This window comes from Macaca fascicularis, chromosome 5 (genome assembly GCF_037993035.2).
Source record: "Macaca fascicularis isolate 582-1 chromosome 5, T2T-MFA8v1.1".
Classification (NCBI taxonomy): Eukaryota; Metazoa; Chordata; class Mammalia; order Primates; family Cercopithecidae; genus Macaca; species Macaca fascicularis.
The window spans coordinates 81,196,250-81,205,176 of NC_088379.1; the positions used below are offsets into that span (position 1 = coordinate 81,196,250).

The 8,927-nt window shown below is 43.7% G+C and overlaps 1 long non-coding RNA gene and 1 other non-coding gene across 2 annotated transcripts; both read right to left on the minus strand.

The window, feature by feature from the left end:
• Positions 1 to 1,736: 1,736 nt before the first annotated feature.
• On the minus strand, positions 1,737 to 6,586 carry LOC141410312 (uncharacterized). Its single transcript, XR_012434921.1, has 2 exons — positions 6,452 to 6,586; positions 1,737 to 2,474 (listed from the first exon to the last, which is right to left on the minus strand). It is a non-coding gene; the product is annotated as an uncharacterized lncRNA (long non-coding RNA).
• Positions 6,587 to 7,328: 742 nt separating this feature from the next.
• Positions 7,329 to 7,450, minus strand: LOC123573800 (small nucleolar RNA SNORA26). Its single transcript, XR_006698532.2, has one exon. It is a non-coding gene; the product is annotated as a small nucleolar RNA SNORA26 (small nucleolar RNA).
• Between the last annotated feature and the right edge of the window lie 1,477 nt (positions 7,451 to 8,927).

Here is an 8,927-nt window from a genome sequence, read left to right on the forward strand (position 1 = left end):
AATTCCAGCATCCACGTTGTACAATTGTAATTTGTGAAAACCTCTTCAAAATTTGATTTGAGAGATGTATGAAATATGTGTTCAAAGCTTATAAGATGGTATTTTTCAGTGTATGTGTGCTTATTTTAAATTGACTCCACTACGTAGTATTTGCAGGATGAATTTGGGAAGCAATACTTATGTGTTAGAGTTCCTAGAAACCCAACCACACATACTGTATTATACAGACTGGAGACAACAGCATCTATTCGGTTGTTCTATATTTGGAAATAACTATTTTGGTACCTTGCATTTGAGCCTCCCTACCAATCAACAGCAATTGAAAAAAAAAAAAAAAAACAACATAATTCTAAACTAGCTCATTTTGAATATACAGCCAAGACAAGTGGCAATATACATGTTATTAGGATGTATTTTTAAAATCTTAGGTTCTTTCAGAGTGGGACAGTGCTGATGACATATAATTAAAGTATTTCATATATCATTTTCCTATTAATTGGACAAGAAAATACTGATTTATTTTCGACCCTTTTGTAGGTGGGAAAACAGAAGGCTAAGATGATATAGCACTGAAATCTTTATCACCTTCTCCAAAGATTATTTGTACTCATCTGTTGAAATATTTACCAATTTTTCTTTGTGTAGTTTGTGAAATTGCTGGAATAGGTTATGTTTCTGCTGGCTACAACAGAGCTTTTAAGGTTACCAGCTAAGTTTCTTAGATGTGAATAGAATTATTTTTTTGTTGACCCTAAAACTGGTGACTGTTAGAGCAAAGAATTCATATTAAACTTTGTGTAAAGTTGAATATGTCAGTGAGACACTTGAAACAGACTATTGCATTTGAACCTTCTTATCAATAGCAATCAAAAAACCCTAATTCCAAACTGGCTCTTTCTGAATATACAGCCAAGACAAATGGCAATTAGAACTGTTAAAAGTAGTTTCTGGCTGGGTCCAGTGGCTCACACCTGTAATCCCAGAACTTTGGGAGGCTGAGGCAAGAGGATCACTTGAGCCCGTGAGTTCAAGACAGGCCTGGACAACATAGGGAGACCCCCCCATCTCTATAAAAAACAATAACTAAATTAGCCATTAGCCACAGGTGCACACCTGTGGTCCCACCTACTCAGGAGGCTGAGATGGGAGGATCACTTGAGCACAGGGTATCAAGGTGCAGTGAACTATGATTGTTCCACTAGACTCCATCCAGCCTGGGTGACAGAGGAAGACCCTGTCGCAAAAGAGAAAAAAAAAAAAGTAGTTTCTGGTGATGACATATCAAGAGCAAGAATTTTTGACTGGCACAAAAGGTTTAAAGAAGGTAGGGATGACACCCATGGTGATGTGCAAAGCGGTCATCCAGTCACCCACAGAATCCAGTTAAATGCTGAGAGCCAGAAATTCGGTTTTCTCAAATAGCCAATTAACTGTGAGAAAATAGCAGAAAAGTTTCATTCTGTAAGAAAACTTGCAGCTGATGAAAGCTTCTAGGAAGACTGTTATCTCCTGCTATTGTGGCTGAAGATCTAATGGAGGCCAAAGCAAAATAGAGCTAAGCAGGAGCCTGCAGCTTGGGTGTGTATTCAGGGCACAATCCTGTTTTGTTTCATTGGTCTTGGAGAAATTTCAGGCTGAAACAAGCTGAGCATCCAAACATTTTAAACAGGTTTTTGTAGGTATGTGATTTAAACAGCGTGAAACTTGTAGAGCTGGATATGACCAAAAAAAAAAAAGAGGATGGAACTAGAAGTTTATTAGGAGGAACAAACTGTTATCTCACGGTAAGGAACTAACTGTAGGAGAATTTCTACCTTAATTTCTTCAACGTGAGCTCATCAGGTTACCTGCAGGCTAAGCAGTTAAACCTTCAACAGGGAGCTAGCAATTGTTATTCTGTATGGACACATCTCAAAAGTAGTCTGGGATTGGCCATACTTGGGCAGAAATATTTAACTTGTAATAATGAAACTTCTTTTGAGAGTGGGAGATGGAGCTCAGATGTTGGAAACAGGGATTCAATTAAGAAAGAAAAAACTGAAGAATTGTGGGCAGTTTAAGTATTAAATAAAAATATACTGTTCTCTTTCATTCTTCCCACCCACCAAAAAGTGAGGACCTGATTACGTTCAGAATCTCACAATACTTTGTTCTTTATAGAATCTAAATTTCACTTTTAAATGGAATTTTATATATAAACTGTTCATCTCTAGGATTTATAATAAAGGGCAAATAGGGTTCAGTTTGATCCTAACTTTCATCATGAGAATGAGATTCTATAGTTTGAGAAGTTTCAAAGGGTATGAACAATAATATATACATATTTTCAAGTGACTGAGGTTTGACCTTCATATCCTATGCTTCAGCTCTAACAGCATTCATTAAAGGAAAGCTTGAATTACTTGAATATTCATGAGCCCACAAATAGCCTCAAGTACATCATGGTCCAGTCAAATGGTGGTTTTGCTGAAACACTGTAATAAAAAAGCATTAGTAATTCATGTCAGTTGATATAAGGTATTCTTACAGAGAATAGGTGAAAAACGGTTTCACACAAGAAATTTTGATACACCTAGAAAATGTAAAGGATTTCAGGTAGTATTTTGTCAATTAACATGTTTAGGGAGCTAGGTGAACCATGTGTTATTCCATCCCATAATAAATTTAAGTATGAACTTCTCATTAAAACACTTAGGTTCTTTGCCCCAATTTCCTTCCCAGTCTCTAGTATAGTGCTGTTTAAGTGTAGTATCCCATAATTCAGAATTAGTATTACTGCAACCTAGTGGCAAGGACTTAAGTCAGAGCCTTGTGGTAGCTGACCCTGGGAAGACTAGTTTTATTAGTGATACTACTTTTCTGGAGTCAGAGTCTTGCTCTGTTGCCCAGGCTGGAGTGCAGTGACAGTCATGTCTCACTGCAACCTTGAACTTGTGGGCTCAAGTGATCCTCCCTCCTCAGCCTCCAAAGTAGATTAGACGACCGTGCCCAGCGAAGTTTTTGACTTTTTGTAGGGATGCGGTCTTGCTGTGTTGCTCAGGCTGGTCTCGAATTCCAGGCCTCAAGCAGTCCCCTTGCCTCAGCCTCCCAAAGAGCTGGGATTACAGGCTGTGCCTAGCCGATATATATATTTTTAAAGGACACTAGTACCATTATGTCCTTTTAAGTCCTCTTTTACATGTTACATACACCAAAAACACCTAATAGGCTGACAGATGCTCCCTTTGTGCCAAATATTGAGAACCTTCTCTTGCTCAGAGATTCAAGTTTACATTTCTTAAAACACAAACTGAAACTGAAGTTTATGAAAACATTATCTCACTGTAGCAGTTTGTATTACCTCCAGGACACTACTGGCTGAAGCTGTACAGCCCACAGGGCAAAAATTATAATTAGAATGCTTTTTCTATTGTCTTAATTTGCTTCAGTTACTGAATTTATAAAATGTGGTGTCTTGTACTGTATAAATACAAGTGTGCATAAATGACTTTCCAATAAACCATAAATTGATTCCTTACTTTTCACAATGCTTTATTAGGAGGTATCTGCTGACCCCACATATTTTAGCCATATGCTCATGTATCTCAAGATTAAAGTCTAAATACATTTTAAATTCATGGTCATACCTTTAAAAAATGACCAATGAATATATATAGGATCTACTCCCAACCACCCACACGGCACTAATAAAAACAGTGGAGGCAGGCTGAGGTGGTGGGGTTCTTGCCCCAGCTATATTTGTGATCTTAGAGGTTGCTGTAACAAATTACAAGTTGGTGGCTTAAAACAGCAATTTATTCTCAGTTCTGAAGGCCAGAAGTCAGAAATTAGTTTTACTGAGCCAAATCAAATGATGCTTCTCAGGAGGCTCTGATGGGGAATATGTTCCTTGGCATCTCCCAGCTCCTGGGGGCTGCCTCACTCCGATCTTCAAGGCCAGCATCTTCCAATCTGCTGTGTGTGGATCTCCCTCGGGCTCTCTCTCATGAGGGAACTTGTGATCGCATTTAGGGCCCACTAGGATTATCCAAGGTAATCTCCCCATCCTGAGATCCTTAATCTAATTATAATAATATCTGCAAATAAGGTAACAATTACAGGTTCCAGAGATTAGGCCTGATTATCTCTGGAGGCAGTCATTCAGACTACACTGTCTTTCCAGGTTCTGACAGGTTGTCTCTTCTGAAAAGTTGGCTGCATCATGCAATGCTACAACAGTACTGCTAATAAAACGCTGCAGTAATGGAAATGTTTTCTATCTATGCTGCCCCTAACCACATGTGGCTGTTGATCCGTGGATGTGTTACAGGGCCTCTGCCCAAGTAACTCAAGGGGGAGAAGACCACCACCAGGACTCCGTGGAGTGCTTTGTGAAACCAGTGGTTATTCTTGACAACTATTTGCTAGAGCCTTTTTATCTGTGCTGCCCCTAGCCACATGCAGCTATTGAATATTTGAAATGTGGCCAATGAGTTATCACAACCAACCATATCCACTGATTTTTGTATACTTGCTCACTGGTTCTTACGATACCTAGAATACTACTTGATCCATAGTTAAATGCTCCATTAAAAGAACATTAGAGCTATTCCAGTACTATGTAAATACTAAGTATCAGTTCCAGTTTTAGTAGATGTGCGGCAGAAACATGCACAATACTAAATATCAATATTGTCATTTTGTTCTAACATTATGACTCTACGGTATTATAAAAATGATTAAATAGTACTACCAACTAATATATCATTTGCTGAGTACTTACTACTTACCAAGTAGTCTGATGTATCACATATTACTCGTTAATAAAACCTAACACTAAGTGGTTTAAGATCACACATAGAGATCTGAACCTAGGCTCAACATTATGCTGCCCTTAGAAGGGGACTATAAGCCACTTACCTACAAAATGTCAAGCACCTGACTAGACCCTCTGTAACATGCTGGGAACCAAGGGGGACTTTACAGAATGGAGAGAAACACAGGCAGTTAGGCAAGTTCACACACAATGTGCAATGTAGTTCTGATGCTACAGGGCCATTACATAGAAGGGCTGGTGGTGGTCAGAGAAAAGTTAGGTTAAGAGCAGTAAGGTATAAGGCAATAGGGAGCATTCCAGTTAAATTAAAACATTCAGAGCCCGGAAGGCCAGAGCACATTGCCATTTTACAAGAGTTTGAAAATAACCAACTCTCCACTACTATATACAGACATTAAGTCCTCCCCTCCAAGGGCACTTCTCTATAGCTTCACTGCTTCTCCAAACCTTTAAACACAACTATCCTCAGGGCCTTTGCACTAGTTTTCCCTCTGCCTAGAATGCTCTCCCCTCAACTATATATAAGGCCATGACATCTCCCTCAGCTCTTTCATGTTGAGTGAGGCCTCCCTTGCCAGCCATGTTAAGTCATCTCCCTTTCCTTCCCTCCTTAGCAATTATAGCCAGCTAATGCATTAGTTGAATATTTTTTGTACTAGTCCATTCTCACATTGCTATAAGGAACTGAGACTGGGTAATTTATAAAGAAAAGATTTGTCTCATCTCAGCAGGCTGCACAGGGAGCTTGGCTGCTGAGGCTTCAGGAAACTCACAATCATGGGGTATGTCTAAAAGGAAGCACATGGCCAAAGTAGGAGGAAGGGGAGGTGCCACACTTTTAATCTAAACTCTGCCATTCTTCCGCCTCTGACTTGAGAAAACGTGCACAATTGCATAACCTTTATTTTTAATTTTTCTTTTCAGGCTGGAGCACAGTGACAAGATCATGGGTCACTGCAGTCTCAACCTCTTGGGCTCAAGCAATCCTTCTGCCTCATTTTTTGTAGAGATGAGGTGTTACTATGTTGCCCAAGATAGTCTTAACTCCTGACCTCAAGCGATCCCCCTGCCTTGGCCTTCCCAAGTGCTGGGATTACAGGCACCAGCCACTGCCCCAGCCACACTACACATCTAAACAACCAGATCTCATGAGAACTCACTATCCTAAGGAACAATAAGAGGGAAATCCTCCCTTTTGATCCAATCACCTCCCACCAGGCCCCTCCTCCAACATTGGGATTACAATTCAACATTATCTGAACTTATGAGCAATTACCTAAACTTATGAGGCTAGACTTTACAATATGGAACATAAAAGTTTAGATAAAAAGGTAAGAACAGTGCTATGAATTAAGAATGACTCCAAGATAAATATTAAATACTTGCTACATAGACACACAAAAAAACCAGAATGTGCTGACAGATACTCATTTTGTGCCAAATTTTGTGAAACTTCTTCGGCTCAATGCAATGAAATAATACAAAGAGTTCATATTCCTAACAGCTCTACTGTGGTCCTTTCCTAGTTTAATTCTTAACTGTTACAGCAGGACACCAAATCTCAAGAGACAGGTGACTTTCCAGAAGTCACACTGCTGAAAAGTTATACACGTGAAGCCTCTCAGAGATACTCACATGTGATGAAACTTGAGTTACCCCTAATCCATTTCTTTACCTATGAAACGGGAGAATAGAATCTGTAAGGTTAGCAGAGAGAAAAGACAAGAGACCCAAGGTCAGGCAAGTAAGTTTATTAACCTGCCGGGCTTCTCCACCAGAGGTGGCAGCCCTGAGCTTACAAAATGAGGGGTTTATATGGGGGAGAGAGACCCGGGGGGTTGTTAGTTGATTAACTACCACATTTCATCTCGTGGCCGGCTTACAATATATTATCTTGTGAAAACAGGAATTTACAAGGGGGTGTAAGTTAGGTTTATCCACGTTTCTCATGACCTCCCCCGTGCCACCCGGAGGGCTTCGGTGTAGCAAGTCTGGGGACCTTGCTGTGGCACCTATATAAGGGTTCAGGAATGCAGCTGCAGAGTATTCAGGTTAAGGGTCAGCTGCATTGAGTTGGCGGGGGCGGGGTGGTCCTGGGGCAGCTTGTCCCTAACAGAATCCACCTCTGAGTTGTGACAATTAAATGAAAAAGGCTGAAAAGGTGAACATGAAGCACCTGCTACATTGCCCTGTTGCCACCAGCGTTGTCCCACTGCTCTAGCTCCTGTGGCACTGCACGGACACGTGGTTGCTACAAGTTAGTACGCATATTTGGCCTTATTAGAGGCACTTTCCTATTGTAACTGAAGGGATAGTTGGCTTAAGTCAACTGAAATACCAGCAACAGGACATTCCAGCTTCAATGGCTTGTACCTGTAGTTGTCAACCTATAGAAAGAAAAGTTTTAAAATGACGTTTTAAACAAAGAAAACGGAAATGTATCGCTTGTTCTACAAACTGTGTGAAGAAAATCACAAAGGCGCTCAGGTTGTAACGAAATTTTTTCTGGTTCAGCTGTGACTCCAGACAGGATCCAAAGGGGAGATTTCCAGTCTCTTCTCTGGGTTTTATGGAGACTTACTTTACCCTTCTGTGTTAGCCTTTTAAAGCACTGGGTCAACCTTAAAAGGGCACAGGAAAGGGTGCTTTGGGATTTTTTTTTCTTTGATTTTACAGGGTTCACTATTATTTCCTGCGTTGCTCTCCATACCTCGTGGATCTCAGCTTCTCTAAGTCTGAAACCACCACTAGAAACAGCTGTTTTGTTTGGTGAGCATCTACATGGATGTTTCCTTCCAGTTAAGGGGAGGCGGATTCGGACCTTGGCGACAAACAGACGCCGGGGAACCCTCCGGTACCACTGGCCACGTGCTCCGGGTTGAGTCATTTCCCCCTGCTCAAGGCTACGAACATACCTGTGCTAAGAACTGAGGCAGCTGCACTTCCGCAGACGTAAGAGATGAACTCCTGAGCTCAAGGTCAGCTGGGGTTGGGTTCCTGTCGCCGCACGCGTGGCCCGCCCGAAACCCGCTACAAAGTAGTGGCGCGTCCGCCCTGGCGAAGCAAAGGGCAAAATTGTTACGGTGCTCGGGACCTGCCCCGGGAACCTCTGGCTGTTCCTCTGGGCGCGGCGCCTGTGCCTCGCGCGGCCCCGGGACGAGCACTGCCGCCCGCCCCCCGGGCAGCCGAGGGCTGCTCTACCCCTCCGTTCTGGCCGCCGGGAGCAGAGAAGCTCGGGGCGGGCAAAGCTCGTGGGGACACTGGGCGAGCCCAGCCCTGATCCGGCCCGCGGGCCGGCCGGGCGCCCTCCCTCCAGAGACCGAAAGCCGAAGGCTGAAGACGCACTTACCACGCGATTCCAGCTGACAAAGAGGCGGGCGACCTGCGCCGGGCGAACAAACCAGAGAGGCGGCGCGGGGCGGGGCGGGGCGGGGAAGGGGAGGAGGAGGGTCGCGGGGCCCGCAGCCAATCCCGGGAAGACTCTGGGCGAGGGCGGGGCTCGCAGCCGATCCCTGGAGAAGTCGGGGAGCTCAGCCAATCCCGGGAAGACCCTGAGCGGGGCGGGGTGGAGGGCCGCGGCACGCACAGCCAATCCCGGACGGGGCAGGACGGGCCTGGCCATTGGCTCTCGGTGTCCGGGGCCGACCTAGGTCTGGCTCTTGCAGTGGCGCGGAGATAAGCCGTGTCTGCGCGCAGAGCATTCTCGGAATTAGATTCTTCAGGCTCCCCACCAATCCCCAGCGTTGGTGATTCTGGTGCTCTTAGGCCCTAGACCCTTCCTCGGGTTCTCTTGTGGGGAGGCCATCGAGGTTACTCTACGGCTGGCCTAAGGCCTTGAGATTCCCTTTCCTAAAGCCAGACTAATCCGATGTGTGTTCATAATCTGTGTCCGCCTAAACCGTAAGCTTAAAGAGAAGCCACGACCATGTCTTGTTCGACAAGCTCACTCCCATGGCCTCTCCTAAAGCTAGGACTGCTTCCTTTCCTCATGCTCCCTCTTTATTCATTTGCAGAGTCCAATAAGTAAACCATAATCAGTTGGAGGGTGGGAGTTGGGGAGGTTGAGAAGGCAGCCATAGCAGTCTCAAGGTAACAGGCTCAAACGTGGCAA